Source organism: Watersipora subatra, unplaced genomic scaffold, assembly GCF_963576615.1.
Source record: "Watersipora subatra unplaced genomic scaffold, tzWatSuba1.1 SCAFFOLD_139, whole genome shotgun sequence".
Lineage (NCBI taxonomy): Eukaryota > Metazoa > Bryozoa > Gymnolaemata > Cheilostomatida > Watersiporidae > Watersipora > Watersipora subatra.
In genome coordinates this window covers 118,791-138,549 of record NW_027045323.1, presented here as the reverse complement: position 1 = coordinate 138,549, position 19,759 = coordinate 118,791, and positions in this window count along the sequence as shown.

Below are 19,759 nucleotides of genomic sequence, written 5' to 3'. Positions count from 1 at the left end.
TCACCTTCTTAAACAAAATTTCTTGACTACCATTTAATATTTGTTACAATATCAATAGATCTTTTTAGTTTTTGAAATGTCCAGTTATAAATTCGAAGACACCAGCAGGACTTGTCAAAAAGGTACTATGTGTTTGTGTTCAAGTGTTTAGTTTCCTTTTTAATCAATGAGACATGAAGTTTAGATGAACATAGGTTGAAATATGTTTTATGGATCAATTCTAAACCAATACAATTAAGAATGTTGGCACCCATATTCAGCTTTATACTGCAAAGGTATTTAAAGTGCAAATATGAAAGTGGATTTCACACTGATGACGAAAAGGTCGACCTTCTTAATCACTCTCTGTTTTGTATACTTTGTTGTAAATTGGGTCCAGGAATCTCTAAGTGTATTACTCAATTTAAAAACAATGAAATCAGTCTCTACAGATATGCTTGCTCTGAACTAGCAAGCACTGAGTTGCATATTGCTATCTCAGCCATAATTAAATGTGGGGTTCATGCTAGTAAGCACACTGTTTTTACTAAAAGGACTAGTAATCCACTTACACAAAATGCTAGAAGTCAGTATAAACAACATGGTAAGTCAGTATACATACTTATGTTTATATATGTGTACGCTATATGTGTCAAAGCATTGAACAAGGTTGTTGATCACTACAAGTCAGTTCAGTCAATCATTCCAAGGAAGCTGAATCATCGAAAAAAAGCAAAATTAATATCACATATCAGTTTGTATGCTCTCAAACATCCATGAATAATATGCTACAGCAGCCCAGTTTAGTGCTACCTGGTAGACTGAATGGTGTATCCAGAGAAGCTACAGATGTGTTGGCTTCACACTTGACTAAAATACGTGTACAGCCAATACTGTGAGACAAGTTTAAATGATTTGAATCTTTGAAAGTCAGCAGCTCTAGTTTTAATCGACTGACGAAGTTGCTGTTTTCTGGATTACACTGCTGTAAACCCATGTCAGATTTATGCTGGACTTGTCGGCGGAAAAACAACATTATCTACCTGTAAGTATACGACATTGTGCCTGTATCCTCTAATGTCTGATGTGGTTAAATCTTGAATTACCGTAGCTTCAAAAACCTTTTGGCAAGAGAATTTGTAGATTTCTTTTCTGCTTAGCAACTATTTAAATTATAATAGTTTCAAATTTAAGAACACTTTCTGAGGTCTTGACCCAGAAAGGCTATCTGTCATCAGCCTTAGTATTGGCCCTAAAGTTGCACGTCTCCTGGCAGCAGCAGACAAGCATGCTATTTGTTGGTGCGTGTTAGACATTTTCTCTTTGTTTTAACCAGGCAGTTTTTGTAACGCATGTTTACATAAGAGCCAAGAGCTTGCCTTGACAAGAGCTCATTTGGTGTAACTTGTTTCTTCAATGATGCCCACTATCTTTGGCTACTAGAGATGAATTTTACTACAATTAAGATGGTCTACCTTAACATTATACAATCATTGCTGTTCCTGTTAGCCACTTTCTTATCAATGCTAAGGAACTGTTCATATTTAATATCAGAAAGGTGGCCAGCTGCAACAGTAAGACCAGCTCTAAAGCATTGAAGGGTCCACATTGAGTAGGAATAGCATCTGTTAATCTATGCCAGTCTACAAGATTTGGAATTTTGCCAAGCTATGTAGGTGGCATTATATAGCATGAGTGCAGTTCAATGATGGACATGTGTGTTCATAAGAATCACTGCTAGATGAGTAGAGAGAAGAAAATGTATCAAGTATAAATATGAAATTGTATTTAATTATAAATCTTGAACAAGAATTGCGTGTGATTTCAATTGAACAAAGAGAAAGGTATCAGCTCCGAGGCTCATGAAGCTGGTCTCCTGTCTCGTCTGTATCAGTGGGAGTACGCAGATAAATATCCAGTCTGTTAAGTCTCTCCATCATGGCAGCCATATCTAAATAAACAGATATTTATCAGTGTTTATTATAAGCAATAATATAATGTTTCTCTTTTTAGGAGAATTGCACCATCTCACAACCACCTTGTGTAAACCAACCTTTAGACTAAGGGAAGGTTCACAAGAGATGGTTTAGAGCTGTAACTACTCTAGTCTAATCTGCTCAGTTACAGTACAGCAATACAATTTAGCCTGTGATTCACGTATTCACCACAGCTAGTTATGAGCAATGTGCTCCCTTTGCACGTTAACCAATAGAATTAATTACTGACCAGCCAATAACAATGATGAAACAATGCTCATCATATCCATTCCTTATTAGTTAATAACTTGCAGGAGAAATTACACATGAATACATGTTGTTACTGATGAACATTAAATATGTGGATATTAAAATTCAAACACGAGTTGAACTGCGTGTAAAAACTTTACCTGCCGTCATCTGATTGTTTGCTTCTTGCAAGGCTACAATCTGCTGCTGAGACTCAACTAACTCTTGCCTCTGATTGGCCAATTCTAAAACAACAATGTAATCAGGGCTCATGTACTGGTACAGCTGTTACATCTTACAATAAGAAGCAATAAGCAAATGTAACATTACAATAAGACAGCTTTATTAGCAACTGAACCAGAGTTACCACTAGCCAACTCAACACTGAACAAGGTCAGCTGACCAGCTGGTAAGTAAGACAAAAGATAGGGGGATGACTCATCCTAAGCTATTTATAGAGCACTAGCTGTACATGTCTGGGCAGGAACCAAACTGAACTCTAGTGATAGTGCATACATATCAGGTACTACATACAATGGAGGGATAAAGATGTCATCCATATTTTATGACAAGAATAAAGTCCAGTTCTACTGAAATTAGAAACTCACCTGCCGTTTTGTGATTATCTGCTTCCTGAAGATCTACAATCTGCTGCTTAGACTCCACTAACTCCTCTTTTAGTTTGATCAACTCCTCCCTCTGATTGGCCAATGCTACAACAACAACAACAACATAATCAAGGCTCATGTACTGGTACTGTTACATCTTACAATAGGAAGAAATATGCAAATGTAACATTACAATTAGACAGCTTTATTAGCAACTGAACCAGAGTTAACAATAGCCAACTCAACACTGAACAAGGTCAGCTGACCAGCTGGTAAGTAAGACAAAAGATAGGGGGATGACTCATCCTAAGCTATTTATAGAGCACTAGCTACACATGTCTGGGCAGGATCAAAACTGAACTCTAGTGATAGTGTATATATATCAGGAACTACATACAAAGGAGGTGTAAAGATGTCATCCATTTTTTAATGACAAGAAAATGTTCAGGTAAGAATTTAAAGTAAGCAGTAAGTTAAGTAGCACCTTAAGAACTGTAACTCTCACCTTTTGATTTTTGATTGTCAGCTTTGTGCAAGGCAGCGAATTTTTGGTAAGTGGCTGCATGGGCTACAACAAAGTAAAGATAAAGACTTCATTATAATAAAATGATCAACAGACAACCATCACATAAATAGGAAGCCTTGCCCCTTATTTAATATAGCCTAAGGAATACGTGGAAGGAGGCAACTGGTGCTGCAGGTGTAATGTTATTACTATTAGTTTAAAGTATTTGAGCAAATGTTAAAATGTAGCCTGAGAAACTAGTGCTAAGAGTTTATATTAGGAGTTATTGAAAAGAGAATCAACTAGTATGGCTGATAGGAACAAATATTATATAAGTTCCTACTGCATTCCTACCCAATTCCTATTGCAAAACATTCCTATTGCATGTTGCACTTATCTTCTCTAAGGCTACAACCAGGCCTTTATTTTAGTAAATTGTAATAGACTAAGAGCTTGCAATAAAACTGAAAAAACCTTTGATTCCAAACTTATACAGCCGCACACTAGTCTCATGCCCTTTACCTACTACTACAATTCTAGTAAATAGCTCATGTTTCGATTTATGCCTACTCAAACATTGTGGTTCTATCTTTAGCAAAAGCAAGAGCTGCTCTATAGGAAAAATCTTTACTATAACAAGAGCCATGTCTGTCTGTAAAAATTACTACAACTATAATTCTAGTAAAACTGTAGTGAGTAATAAGAATATTCATGAATAAGGAGAGTTCAGCTAAGTGCTGACTAATAGCTGCCACAAGGTGTTGAGCTGCTAACATCACTTTAATCCTATCAGTTTTGAATAAGGAATTAAAATACTCAGACTATAATTATCTAAGAGAGAGCAGAGGTGATGAGTGATTAGTAAGGCCTGAGTGTTGGCTGAAGAGAAGAGGCTGAACTGACAGTATTTAATACAGAGACAGAGTTGAACTGCTTCTACAGCCCACTGCAGTCTCTATGCAAGGAAAATGTATATGGAATTCTCCAGGGTATGTTTATAAAGATACCCTGGGGGCAAGCAGAGAGTTATGCAATAGAGTAGTACAAGTGAGTAGCTGGTATCACACTGTATAATAATCCTACCTGCTAATATTGGCTGCTTCCAGCTCTTAAGCAGCTCTACTGTCTCTTTCCTTCTCCAATACTCTGCTAACTCCAGAGGAGTTCTACTGTCTCTGTTCTTTATACTGAGGAGTGCAGAGACTTTATCAGGAGGGATGGAGGTCAGCATAGTCTGTAGAGCTGCTGTGTGTCCCCAGTAGGCTGCTCTGTGCAGTGCTGTGTTTAGGATGTCATCCTGTATGTTGAGCAGGGAGACTCGTTGCTCTACTGACAGACTGATCAGTAGAGACTCTACTATCTCTGTATATCCTCTCCGTGCAGCCTCTGTTAGAGCTGTGCTACCCCATCCAACCTTCTCAGCTATCAGCTCATACTTCTCACCAGAGGATACAGTGTGAAGTATAAGCTCTACTAACTCTCTATCTCCCTTCTCTACAGCCCAGTACAGAGCTGTATATCCACCCTCATCCTTCTCAAACAGCAACTCATCTGCTATTCCTCTCAATGGAGTGAGTAACAGATGAGTTACTACAGGGTGGTCACGGGAGATAGCCAATAGCAGAGCTGTATACGACTTACTTCCTCTGATAGTTGTTATAAGCTGAAGTAGCTGATCAGGAGGGGTGGTTGTTAGAGCAGCCCTAAGAGAGGTAATGTCAGGAGCTCCACTAGCTCTAATATATTCCCTAATCCATTGCTCCATTGTGTCCTGTAAAATACTCCACATAGTAAAATATGATAGAGAAAAATAAAGACAAATTGTGACTCAACTGCTGACTCTGGGTGAGCTGATGACTTATAAAGCTGCAAACCATAACAGAGTTGCTGCAGGTGAACCCTGAATATTCACAGAGTGTAAAAAGGAGACTAGAAATGTGATACTCAGAGCTGGGAAATCAAGCATCAACACTCCTGCTATTTGCTCTCTCATGTGTTAAACTAATGGAAATAAACTCAGTAAGATTTTAACAATGACAAAGCAGGAGACAGCAATAAGATTCATAGTCTCTTACTTTAAACACTAGTTTCCTATAAAACTGGTGACTAAATACAATCAGTGACCTGCAGCTGATTCTGACCAGAATAAAGGCAAGAGAAGCAGCTAAAAACTCCAGTTTCAGAGCTCCTCATTCTATTCATAAGAGGAATATGACATATTTACAGTAGGAATTGTTTGCAGGTACAAAAATGACTGAGGAATGAAACCAGAGACTCCTGACCTTAACTTAACCTCACTAGAGGATAGATCCTATGAGTCTTCTCAGGGTAAAGAGTGATAGTCTCAGGAGGTCAGAGTTATATTATAATCACACTGACTCAGTGTCTCTTCTCATATATTCTATTATTCCCATTAAGTATAATATCAACAGATGCTAATATAACAGAAAAGTTATACTTACCTGTAGGTGCTCTGTAGGTGATATGCTTGCTGGACGCTCCATGTGTTTTATAGCTTGAAAATGTCTCCGCCCCTTATTCAACAATCTGCCTCTTGATTGGCTGAAGCAAATACAACTTGTCCAATTACAGAATAGTTCGCAGGCCAGTAATGACAATGAACAGTTAACATAGTAATACTATTGAATAATGTACACAGGAAACAATATTTAAATAATTCATTATGTGAGTCTATTATATGAAAAAGACATTTGATGAATGTTTAAAGGTTGACTTGCAACAAAATTCACATTACAGTTATTTGGTATCAAAAGATTCACCATGTCTTATCCTGTGGTGTTGTAGGTGCCAAATACGTGGAAAAGTGATTACAAGCTCTTAAAAGCTCAAAAACGAAAAGCCGTCATAGTTTGGAATCTATTTATTTCTCTGACGTAACCACGTAAATTGTTTATCGTCTTGTCATGTATGTTCTTACGTGAATTGAAAGGCCAATACAAAGCTCAATATAAAACCTACCGTAGTACTTCTTTATGGCAAACACTTCGGGTTTTACCGAAGACCCCGTATCAAATAAAGATGCTCGCTACTTCATAGTTTAGTTCCGGCATTATTCAATTGTCAAGTCGTTATCTGATCACGTGACACAATACCTCGCAAATAATTTTTGCAGCACTTTTCGATTATCACAGGTAACCAACAGGCTCGTCATGAATATCAGACAGCATCATATGTACTCCTTCGAGGTAAGGTTAAAAAGTTTAACGATTTTTTACGGTAAGTTATAAGATATCAGTGATAAAAGGGACAGCGTTACGATGACGATAAAACAGACACGTAAGAACAATAGACTTTTAAGAGCTTGTAATCACACTCCTACATATTTGGCACCTACAACACAACAGAGTAAGACGTGGTGAATCTTTTGGTATCAAATAACTGTAATGTGAATTTTGTTGCAAGTCAACCTTTATCGCAAATCCAGGACTAATGCTAGTGATATGTGTGAGCCTAGCGTCACTAGTGATTCGCTGCATTAGATTACTGCCGGGTCTCACTGCCAATATGGGAACCAAGATTTACATGCTGGTGTCTAAGAATACAGTAATATTATATCCCTACTTCAGTAGTTCAAACATCCACAATGTTCAATATAGTTTGAACTATTGACTAGTTGAACTGTTTATATTACTATCAACTATATTATTATATCAGCTTCACAACTCATAAAACAGCATAATATTCTCCATTTTCCAGCATTCCAGAAGTTTGAATATGCCTAAGCCACAAGTAAATGTTTTACATGCGAGCACTATTTTTTATTCTAACTGCACTATAGTGAAATCCTGAACTAGGAAGTTTTGAACTGTCTTCCATCTTTATCATGAGCTCAGAAAAGTGTTTATATTAATATCGTTGTTGTTAAATATAATTTTTGAACAATAACTTTGAAGTTATTGCAGTCATATAGCTTCCTGCCATATTTTAAAAATCATAGAGTGTTCAATGAGTTTAAAAAGAGCATGATAGAGTACAAAGGTGTTCAGAGCAAAAACTACTATGCTGGGCCTTGTACCGATGTCAGTGAAAAAATGAAGCAAATACATCAGGATTTATAAATTGTTCATATGAAATGTTGTACATAGATACTCACCATAACAAAAGTAGATCTCCAGCTCTCTACATCCAACTCAAGCTCTCTCTGCTCTCCTCTAGTGTGAATGTAAACTGGCAGTTGTAAAGCTATTACCACACACAAGCGGACCACCCAGGTATAACAAGCCACTGTACTTGAAGGCTTCAGGAAGTAACAATGAGTACACAACTCCAATGTGATCCACTGGGAGTAGCTCACTTATCTACAAATACAGAATGGTTTTACTGCTTGTAGGACAAAGTTGAGTAACTGAATGGATAGCAATTTCTCTTTCAGTTTCAGCATATGCTAGACCAGGCATGTGAAACATGGCCTGAGGACTCTGAGTATGTAAAAAAGGAAGTTAGTCTCCAGGTATTTCCATCAAAATTTGTGACTTTTGAAGATAAATACAATCCAAATGCTTCCTACATCTGCTTGAGAACATTAAATCTGTAAAAGCTCTCATGTCCAGCATTCATGCCCAGTCTGATGCACTGACACGAGTTAACCACTATAAAAATTGCATATAAAACTAAAAATACAACTATAGTTTTATAGTATGCATCTATATAATTTTATATTCGCAAACAATAACACTTAAGATATTCTGATGCGCTATGAAAGTCGCATACGGACACAAAACAATGCATTATTTTCGGACTCTTGTTATAGCATTCGGTCAGAAGAAAAATATATCATACATTTTTAGAATTTGTGTAAGAGATTTAGGTGTTCATTTTACACTACCACCAGTAATCACAGTACTAGCTTCATAATCACGCGTCACCTTCCGTAGATGCATTATCTTTGTGGCAGACAAATAAATGCATGCATTGTTTCTAGCAGTTCAGAGAATATGAGCAAAAAACTTCTTTCTAATGACTCGCTGAGTCAGTTCGAACCGGTTTGAACCACTCTGCTGATCTCGCTGAAGCCTACTGATATTTCTCAACAGGTGGTCTCCATATCCAACAATAATGAAACTAAGCAGTGATCAAAATTAACAAATTAACACATGAATGAAATTGTTTAATGTGCTGCCACTCAGGATATCATACCCATTGAGTTATCTCCCCCTAGAGTGATAACTACCTGAGCGTTTCCGGTGCCAACAAGGAGCGTTTAGGCCACGCCTCTTTTTTGTGCTAGTCAGTCGTAGTGATTGACTAGATCAATAACATCAGCCATGAGAATGATCCATAGCTACTCAAAATATCACACCTAATAGTGATACACTTGTGAAGGTAATAAGATGCCAGGTTAAAGAAACAGGCAGTAGCAGATAGACTACAGGAGTGTAGTGAGAGAGAAAAAAGGGGCAGATGATATGAAACTGTTTACACTCATGAATAGCAAACATTAAAAACTAGGTTGTTTTGCTTTAACATAAAAGCAGTTAATATTTTAGAGTATATCCTTAGCTTCAGCAAATTATTCCAATAATTTTATATATTTCAAAGCAGTATGACAGTAAGAGTCACACTATTTTTTACAGCTCCAGTCTGTCTTGTCTCCTCCTGTCCTGTTTTAGTGTTACATAGGTAGGTGTAAACATGAAAATGTTATTCAGTTGTATGCCGGAACTTTGTTTTATTTTCAATTAGATAGTCTGAAATACACAAATAGATTTTAACACAAATTGCTATGCTGTTTTCACTACTCGATGCCGGTACTAATGCTAATTTGAAAGGAACAAAGCTATAGCTGAAGGACTACAAATAGGGTGTTCCATATATCAGTAAACTCTAGACCACCCACTGCTACGGAACTGTTAAGTTGTGATCACCACGTTGCAATTTGTGTAAAAACTGACTGATTGATAATGGCAAACTCCATGGTTCAGAGACTCCAGCAATACCAGTAATTTGACAATATCTTGCTTCACATCTTCTCCATGCTTCACAGACTGGAGCAAAAGGGTGACACTACCTTCATCAATAATATTCTAGTGACTGATACTAGAGATAAGGGTTGTCTTATGGATATACTGTACAAGAATAGCTTATGGTAGCTTTGAAGTTGTCTCCTCTGCTTGAGAATACTACATAGGAAGTCTGTGCGTAATATGTAACAACCCATCATCTATCTGCTAATTATGAAACTCATGCAGATAAAACTATAATAGGCACTCCAACAGCGTGAATAATCTGGTCCAGGAAAGTTTACATTATTGGTATTTTACATTATAAGAACAGTACAATACAAATAAATTGTCTAATTCATTTCAAGATCTTGCCAAACTCTCCCCTTCGCCATACAAAAAGGAAAAAACTAGAATTAACATTATTAATTACAGGCTGTATTGTGACCGCAGTGTTATTGGATTGGTTTGCATCGACAAGTTTTCTCTTGTTTCTGATCCATCTCACTGGCTTCATATGCCATTATTGTAGTACTTCAACAATAGGTTAATAAGGAGCAAACAACTTCAATGTTTATTTACAAAAAATTATCTCATTTTCTTCTAAACAGCAAAGTGTATTCTGCAAAGTAAAACTAATAACAACTATTTTATACGTTTACAATTAAGCAAAACAACAAATTATTTTTATTATAAAAGCACAGTATTGCCTGCTTGTCGTCTATCTGCTTTCAGAGGTTAAGGTTGGGATAAAAAAGAACTTCTGACAAAAATCCAACTCATGACATCAAGATTGATGGACCGACGCTGTAACACCTGCACCGATCGGCTTTGTATTTATGAATAATTGCACAGCTGTCTTATTCTCTGTGTTGCTGACACATGTGACGATCTATCACAATGAACTAAAATGTGATGTAAGCAGTATATATAATATATATAATGATATAAACTCATTTTCTATTTCACAAATGCAGCGAGTTAGATTAACATTCAAATAGAATTTGTGAACCCGCTTGACTTGACGCTTTTAGTTATATTGAATTTTTACGTTATACGAAGCAAAAACTTTACATAAGTTATTTACGTTATGTGGAATTAGGGTTATAGGAGGTATAAGTTATAGGAGCGTCTACTGTATTGAATTTGAACCATATGAACAATAGTGTCTATACTACTTCTTGTTTTGATTATAACTGAATACCAAAGAATAGTTGTACTTACCACAGTGAATTCTCTCAACCCTCACACATCAGAGCTAGCAGTGAAGTAGAGAATAATTATTACTAAAGTGATGTTCAATCACAGCCAAGATGATTGCCTGGTAGACTTCTGACATGTAGGAGCAGGTGACCTCAATTATGTCTATGAACAATATAATAGCAGTGAGAAAGATACCAGTTATGGAACTGGTGTAACAACCAACAGCCATAGGCATATACTGTCATACCTCAACATACAAGCTTAATGGGTTCCAGGATAAAGTGAGTATGTCAACTCTCTTTTGTGTCAATTCAAATTTCTTCATGCAAAAATACTATATACAAATTAATTTATTCCAACCCTTGGAAAAGGACCTCCTCCAAACTAAAACCTAAACATAACAGAAAAACATTTTTGTAAGTGTTCACAATGACCCTACCTACATTGACTCGACTCAACCTGTAGACCTGGTTGACCCCTGTTAACTATTGACCCTGACTCAACTACAGTTCACCACCTGTGCTCACCAAATAACAAATAACTACATAAATATAACTCTAGTCCTGCATTTAAGGAAGTGTGACAACTCCAAAGTAAACAGTCTATGAACAACTTTATATTAATAGAAGGAAGTTGCCTACAAGTTTCCAGTCATCAATAACACAGGCCAAGGACAAATATTAAGTTGAGCTGTTATCGTCATTTAGCCAGCTATATCTACTTGACTAACTCCAATTCAATGGTCAGGGCAACACAATGCTGTTGTGCCATTTGCTGTTGACCAAATATGTTGAAAGGCTTTATTTAAAATAGCTTAACATTTGTAGCCAAAACAGATAATATTACTAATATAATTATGGGTGGGTCGTGATTCCAACTTACTATTCAGCTAAGTATTGCTAAGGAATTTAGGTCTATTGTATGCCACTGCCTATTGATAAAAGCAACCAGATATTTTTTGTGTAATCAGAAGAAGTTTCTTCAGAGAACAATTTGTAATATTTCCACATGCTTTCTAGAATGAGGCATTAGCATTTCAACAGGCATCACATAGAAAATCAATCTAGACTTGGTTTTAACCAGGGATGTGACGCAATAGAGCTGCACTCTGTCATTGCAGTGCAGTCATTTTGCAGTACATTACAACTTCTAGTGTGTGGTAGACAATTACTGCTACTTCAAACTCACTCCTACTGCAAATTGCTGACTGCAATCTACTTGTATGAAGCATTACCTACAAACCAGCGATTCACGTGTATTGCAACTGCGCATTCTGTATAACCTGAAACTGCATATGTACTGCAACTGCGCATTGGTATGAAGTTGATACGGTGAATCACTTAAAACAGCTGGATTTCTAAGCATCTGCACTGCATCTTATGAAAATGTCAGATGCTGTATTCAACCACGCATATGAACTCATATGCTAACTCCCATATCACTTTAAAATAGGGCGTCATATATTGTTATCGTTTGTAAAGATCTATGAGCCCAAGTTCCTGAGCTTGACACTACTAAAAAGCTAGTGCTGGAATGGCTATTGTTGCACTAGCTTTCTAGGAATTTGAACGTTTGAACAGTACGGAGGCTTTCAATTAAATTAAAACTTTTAAAAAGTTTGAAGTTTAAAAGCGCTTATACAGATTAAGAAGTTCTTTGCCCACCCAAACTCTAGTTTGAGCAACATTTACTTCTTACACTAGTGAATTAGTTGCAACAGATTCCACTCAATACTTGATTATGGTACAAAATCTTATGAAAATGTGCTGCGCATGAATGTACAAAATAATAGATACTCATACATAAAGTATACTGCAACTGCAATGCATTTTACATATAGACATCAGTGAGTACTTATCAATGTGCAGTGTGATTTTATAATGGTAACAATCTCGGTTTTAACACAAAGTGCAAACGTGGAGTTATTAGCTACTGCATAAAATCTTGAAAAGTTTAATAGCTCTTCTCTTTTAAAAGAGATTTGATGGCTGCACAGTGCATACACCTTAAGAAAGTCATCAAATGGTTTTAAGCAGACAAGTTTCAAGCATGCAGAAATTTTTTTTAGATTATCATTGAACATCATTTAGCAAACTTTGGAGCCATAGAAAAAGTCAAGGACTATTATGACTCGATGCTATTATGGTTACGAAGTGTACTATCTATATGGTAAATTTTAAAGCTGGATTAGCTTTCTATGTGACAATTTTAAGTCGTCCAACTCAAACCCTTTCCACTCTTCTCCAGTGACAAATATGTTCTAGTTCCATCATAATATAAATTGTTCATATGCAATGTTGTATATAGATTCTCACCATAACTAAAGTAGATCCCAGCTCCCTGCATCCACCTCAAGCTCTCTCCACTCTCCTCTAGTGATGAATGTAAACTGACAGTTGTAAAGCTATTACCACACACAAGCGGACCACCCAGGTATAACAAGCCACAGTACTTGAAGGCTTCAGGAAGTAAAAATGAGTATGCAACTCCGATGTGATCTCCTCGGATTAGCTCATTTATCTACAAATACTGAATGGTTTTATTGCTTGTAGGACAAAGGTGAGTCACTGAATGGATAACCATTCTTCTTTCAGTTTCAGCATATGCTAGACGAGGTAAGTGAAACATATGGCTTGTGGGTCATATGGTCCAAATACACATGAAACATATCTATAGACTATCATATGGCCTGTGGACACGACTCTGAGTTTGTCAAAATACAGTGAGTCATAAGAAAGTGAGAAGAGAGAAAAATTAGCAGTAGGAAAGAAAATAAAATTGTGTAAATTAAAAATATTTGGTTGATATTATAAGTGTTTGATAAGACAATGCTAGCAACAAAGAGTAGTAGTGAAGAATGTCTATTGCTAGGGTTGTATATCACTGAGAAAAAGTTGTCTTACCTTTTTAAGTAGTGTCATAACTCCCACTATACAAACATTCCTTAGAGGAGAATAACCCGTTCTATATCAGCCTATCACCTGAGAAGAGAAGAATGTTATTCATGGTTACTCATAGACAGGAGAGAGAAAAAGGCTGACATTGGAAGAAGGCAGGACAGAGATACAACAAGGAGAAGAGTATAAGTCACATACCTCTCACTTGAGGGGCAGGAGGTACTGGGATGAACATAGTAGGTATTGTGAGGAGGTGAAAAAGGAAGTTGAAACTTACACTATGAAGCTGCAGGAGAGGAAGCAGAGAAATTCAAAGAAGTTGGGATGACTGTAGACGGTGAGTCAGTGATTAGTGTGAGGTGTCTATAGCTTAAGTGATCTAGGGTAGGGTGGCGTGGAGAGGTCCTCAATGTGTAGCTTGAGATCTTCCTGATTCTGAACTTCAACATAAAAACTGTGACAGTGGTGCATGACCTGCCCAAAAATAAAATATAAGAGGTACCAAAGAATCTAGAAAGTTGATATTATCAGACTAAAGGAGAACAACAATTAACAAGATAAAATGAATGATAAGATGAATACAGACAAAACATGATGAGCTGATGAGACATGATACTAATTGAATTCCTTTCTAACTGCCCTGCTAACAAGACATATTCAAATGAGCCCTGAATATGTCTTTGTCAGTGACTCAAATTTCATATGGTGAGATTCAACATCTTAATGTGTGGCACATGAACAGATATTGAAAAACTCTACTAAATATTTGATAATTATTAAATTACTGTAGTTTATACAGTGCTATCAGTATTACTATATAAATATTAGTGCTTAGAGTGATTTCTATTATCTGAATATGGGGTGCCTACATAAGCCCTATTTTTATATAAGAATATACCTCATCTTAGTCGATGTTCAGAGCAAGTACAGCAATATATAAGTGGAAGGAGGGACACAACTTTAAATCTTATCTACCTCATGTTATGATCTTTAGAAGCACCTGAGTATATCTGACGATTATAAAAATTATAACTGCACATTGATAAGTACTCACTGATGTTTATATGTAAAATGCATTACATTTGCAGTAAATCTTTGCATGGATATCTATGTAGGTACATTAGAAGTGCAGAACAGTGGTAAGCGTGCCACAACCAAGCAGTATTACAGCTTTGCGTAGTTTTACTACTGCATGATATGCACTATAAATGCACTACAACTACATTATTTGCTAATGCTCATGAAGCAGTATTGTTATAGTGGTGGTATTATCTACAGTACAATATGTAGCGCTGGATAGAGTGGGTGTGTTGCTAGTGCAGATTTTGCAGTGTACTATGTAGTAGGAACTTTGGCGTTACAGTGTACATATATGCGCAGTAAATGTTCGTGAAAACTCATCACAAAATCAAGTATTGAGTTGACATTGGTGTAACCACAATCCAATTGCTAGATGTGAATTCTGGTTAAATTTGAGTGTGAGTTGACAAACAAATTGATCACAATGAACACATTGTGTAGAGTTGAATAAAAATATATTATCCTTTTAATATACAATGTCCATCACAGTACAACATAAAGACCCAAATTTCATCACAATGAATTAAGGAATCAGGTGATAATGTCTGACTCCCTATTTTCAAATGATATGAATGTTAAAGCATAGGTTTGATTAGTTGATGATAATTACTGGAGGTAATCCTAGCTGAAGGTGTGTACTTAGTCTAGTTCCATTTTCAACTTTTAAACACCAACGAATGTGGAGAAAACTTTGTGTGATGTGCAGTAACAATGAAATTACAGAGCAGATGCTTAGGCCTGGTTCCCATATTGATTGCGAGACTCTGGCGGTAAAATTGTGCAGCAAAACGCTAGCGACGCTAGGCCCGACGGCTTATTTTCACATAAAGCTGCATCGCTAATAACGGCATTAAATCTTCGCTCGCCATGCCCTTTCGATAATGTTGACCTTCACCTGTACAATGCATTTCGGGAAGGTTTTCCTGCGACTCTTCGCGAAATTTGAACAGCGCTAAACACTTGCGTTGCAGCCGGCAACTACCAGTGGTCCTCGGCGGCAACCGAGGACCACGTAGGTTCCCATTACAATGGTAATAGCCTGCGGTGCTGCCGCCGGTGATTTGCGACAGGTATGGGAACCAGGCTTTAGAGAGCCAGCAGTCGCTGTTGATCTGCAGTATGAACTTCATACTAATGTGTGGTTGCTGAAAGAATGAACATTCACAGTATGCATGAAGGGCTGGTTTCAGGTTATGTGTCATGGCCGATGGCAGTGGGCACTGTGCAGTAGATGCTCAATTGTGTGTGGTAGCAGTATGTCACGCAGTAGATGTGGTGACACCCCAAGTTCTTATATACGACCCCTTGTGCGCGGTCTATCATTGCCTTTATTGCAAGTGAATAATGAATGTCCCTAGCCAGCAGCATGTCAGTCTTTATATACTAAAAACATTATTCCAGTAATTTCCAGCAAAAACAGCATTATTAGTCAGTTGCTAAAAATAGAATATTGCGTAATAACTGAGTAAGTGAACTGTGTTAATAAAGAAATAGTATGACGCAACCATGGATTGCGCAATACTACGGCAGCAATTTAACTATTGCGCAACACGCATGTACAAAGGTAAGAGTCTGATGCAGATTATATTGACACAGTAAATGTCTACTGTGCGTTAGAAGTTGTATTGCTCAGCAAAGTTACAGCATGCTACACTGTAATGACACAGGTAATAGGCAGTTATAATATAGATGTAACCTATCAAAAACTAATAGAGATGAATGAAGATAATTGTAAACATAGATGTAACCTATCAACCAATAGAGATGAATGAAGAGTCATAAACATAGATGTAACCAATCGAAAACTAAAAGAAGTGAATGAAGATATTTGTAAACATAGATGTAACCTATCAGAGACAAAGAGATGAATTAAAATAGTGATCAAGTGAATTAAAATAGTGATGCAGTGTCTCCATATTGTGCGTAGGCGCCATGCTTGTATTGGACCGGTTAAATAATTTCCCTACCTTTTCGTAGGAAAGACAGATTTCTTCGGAAAGAACAGCCCTCCGTTGCGACATTGCGCTGTCATATGAAAACCAGGCTTACTCTTTCGTACGGGAGACTGATTTTTTCGGAAAACAGCCGTCCGTTTGAATTGTTGGATAGGTTGAAAAGGTCTAGCGGTGTATTGTGGGATACATCACCGTCAGCACCCATCGCAATTATCTATTCTGTTGGATCCTTGCGATCAGCGTACGCACGCCGCGCTATCGTCCCACATTGACGTTTCCATATCACAGCTGGCCTACGCACGACGTCGTGCGCCTTGTTGCGGGACTTTCGCTGTCATATGGAAACCAGGCTTAAGGGCTGGTTTCAGATAATGTGTCATGGAAGTAAATGTATGGTAGATGGCAGTAGGCACTGTGCAGTAAAAATTTCAAGTGGAAGTCATAATGCTCTGCCAAATTGCACCATGCTACGCTGTAATGACGCAGGTAACAGGGCAGTCCTAATATAGATGTAGCCATTCAAAAACAAATAGAGATAAATGAAGAGAGTCGTAAACATAGATGTAACTCTCAGAAACAAAGAGAGATGAATGTAGATAGTCATAAACATAGATGTAACCTATCAGAAAGATGTAACCTATCAGAAACAAATAAAGATGAATGAAGATAGTCATAAACATAGATGTAACCTACCAGAAACAAAGAGAGATGAATGTAGATAGTCGTGTGATGAGAATGATTGTAAACTCTGATTGGTCAACTTATTACAGTCAATAACTCAGGTTGAGGTTTGAAATGATTAGTTGATACAAGATACATTTGTAGATGTAGCGAGTGATGGGTGTAGTTGATGGAGTTGTCCACTCTACTATGCTTAAGTAAATATATTAAGGACTTGAGTTGAACCAACATGAAATTGCCTTCTCTATTGCTAATAGCAATACACAGCAATAACGTCCATGTATTCACACTATTTCATTTAAAAATAGACTGAGTTATTAATCGTACACAAAACTGCAATAAAATTCAATCTTTAAGTATTTTGCTTTATTAATTTCTGACCTTTTTCCTACTTTCCTTATTTCCTTTATTAATTTGTGGCCTACCTTCCTGCTTTTCTACAGAGCACAACAGGTACAAGATGTTCTCAGTGGGTAACTACAATAATGGTGTTCAGAAAAGACCTTACATTAACCTTATATAGATTGTATATTTATTTATTGTATTTATGTATAATGTATATTTATTTATGTAATAAAATTATATAAAAACCTTATATAATTTTATTTATGTGAATATCTATATAGAAAGTATAGCTCAGTTAGTAGGGGAGTTCACTGGTGACCGTGAGATCCGAGAAACCACTGCTCCCTTTCCTAGCTACCCGGTAGCTGAACCAGGACAAGGCTGTAATAAATGGGCTACTGGTTAAAAGGGTTAAGTGGACTCGGTCTGATAACATGAACCTAATGGACTGCTAGTTCATGAGAAAACTTAAGAAGTTGGGTAGCATCTGTGAATGGAAACTTGCCCTGAATTACCTCTGACTACTTAACAATTTATTATATAGAGTAACAATATGGTCAGGAGACAGATGATACCAGAACTTGAAGTGGATGCAGCCAGAGAACAGAAGACCCTAGTAATCTCTATCAAAGAGGAATAAATGTCTAAGTGCATCATGGATAGGATGCATACCATGACTTGTGTTGACTAACTCATCAATAAAGACATGTACATCGAACCTGACACTCTTGATATAAGGGATGAGAGACATGCTACTGACCTTATGGTGAGAATTTAAGGTCGACTCGGGTTCCTGCAGTTTCTGCTGATTTGTAGAGTTTTACAGTAATTCTTCTTAGCATCTCTTTTACTTGCTGGTACCTCCTAGCAAGGTCACTGCAACGCGCACTTAATGTATAAAAATGTACGTATGTTCATGTGTATGACATCACAACTGGTCTAGACTCTGCTAATTACCGATAGCAAAGAAGAGAACCAAGCATGCAGAAACCATCTAATCGTCCTTAAGAGGCCGAGATTGACAAATATCAAGTAAACATTCACTCATGGTCAGAGTTGGTAAGGACGAGTGAAGGTCAAAGAATCACAACAAATTTAAAGTGAGCTACCAAAGCCGTGCAAACACTAGAAATGAATAAACTGGAATTTGACTGCTCAATGAGATTTTCGTTAATTGCAAAAGTGCATTCCACAACCTTGCTCATAAAGATGGAATTGATGTGGGCTAACAATCCACAAATTTGGTAGATAAATGATCTGCTCGGATTAGCTAAGCATCTGATAATCATTAGTATCAAACTCATCAGTGCTAGTATTAGTATTTTGGTAGTTGATTTTTGACAGATCCCTTTTCTGCATAGTTCATGAGAATCAAAGGTCAAATTAGTGTCAGCTTAAATTAGTGAAACGTAACGAATAGTTATTTGAAATTATTTTGCCCACATGAAGGGAAACTCTGAAAATAAACTTGCCTAGCAGAGTGTTAAAGGAATTGTGATGGTACTTGATAATGATAAACTCAATACTTCACAGACTACAGCAATATGGTGACAATACCTTAATCAATTACACTCCAGCATCTGATATTAGAGAGAAAGGTTGTCTTATGAAAAAACTGAGCAAGTTGAAGCAATTATGGTAGCTTTAGAGTTATTTCCTCTTGTTAGAGAATATCAAATGGGAAGTACGGGTGTATTATGTAACGACCTAGCATATATCTGCACTCTATTACCACTGTACAAGCTATGAATTGTTGTCATAATTTTTATCTTTTTAGTTTGGAAATGGTTTCAAACGTTGCAAATTTAATTTTTTGAAGCGATTCAAACCACTGAATATTTAAATCATTGCGTCAACAAAGTAGTAGGTACTTACCTACTGCTTACAAAATGTGTCTTCAAATTTGGAATCAAACCAAAATTGAAAATACCAAAGTGCAAAGAAAGACACAGACTATAATATCATTACCGGTCAATTACAAACACTAGATATCAACTGGTAGATATATTTCTGTGTTTCTCGATGTATATTTATTATAAGATCTTTGAAAAATCGGAGGTAAGTTAGCAGATTTATTGCATCCAAAAGGTTTAATCTTGCTATATTTTGATTTTATAATTGTATTTAACAATGTTGTACAAAATTCCATTGCACACATTGTTATGTTTACTACAGCTTGCAGCCAAAACTAGCTTTATATGCGCAATCGAAGAGGAGTTGTGAGCACTGATTCATTGTAAGAGGAGTTAGGATAAACGCAAGGATGCTATCAAATAATATCCTATAAATCTGCGAATTTATAAGGTACAAAAATCAACATT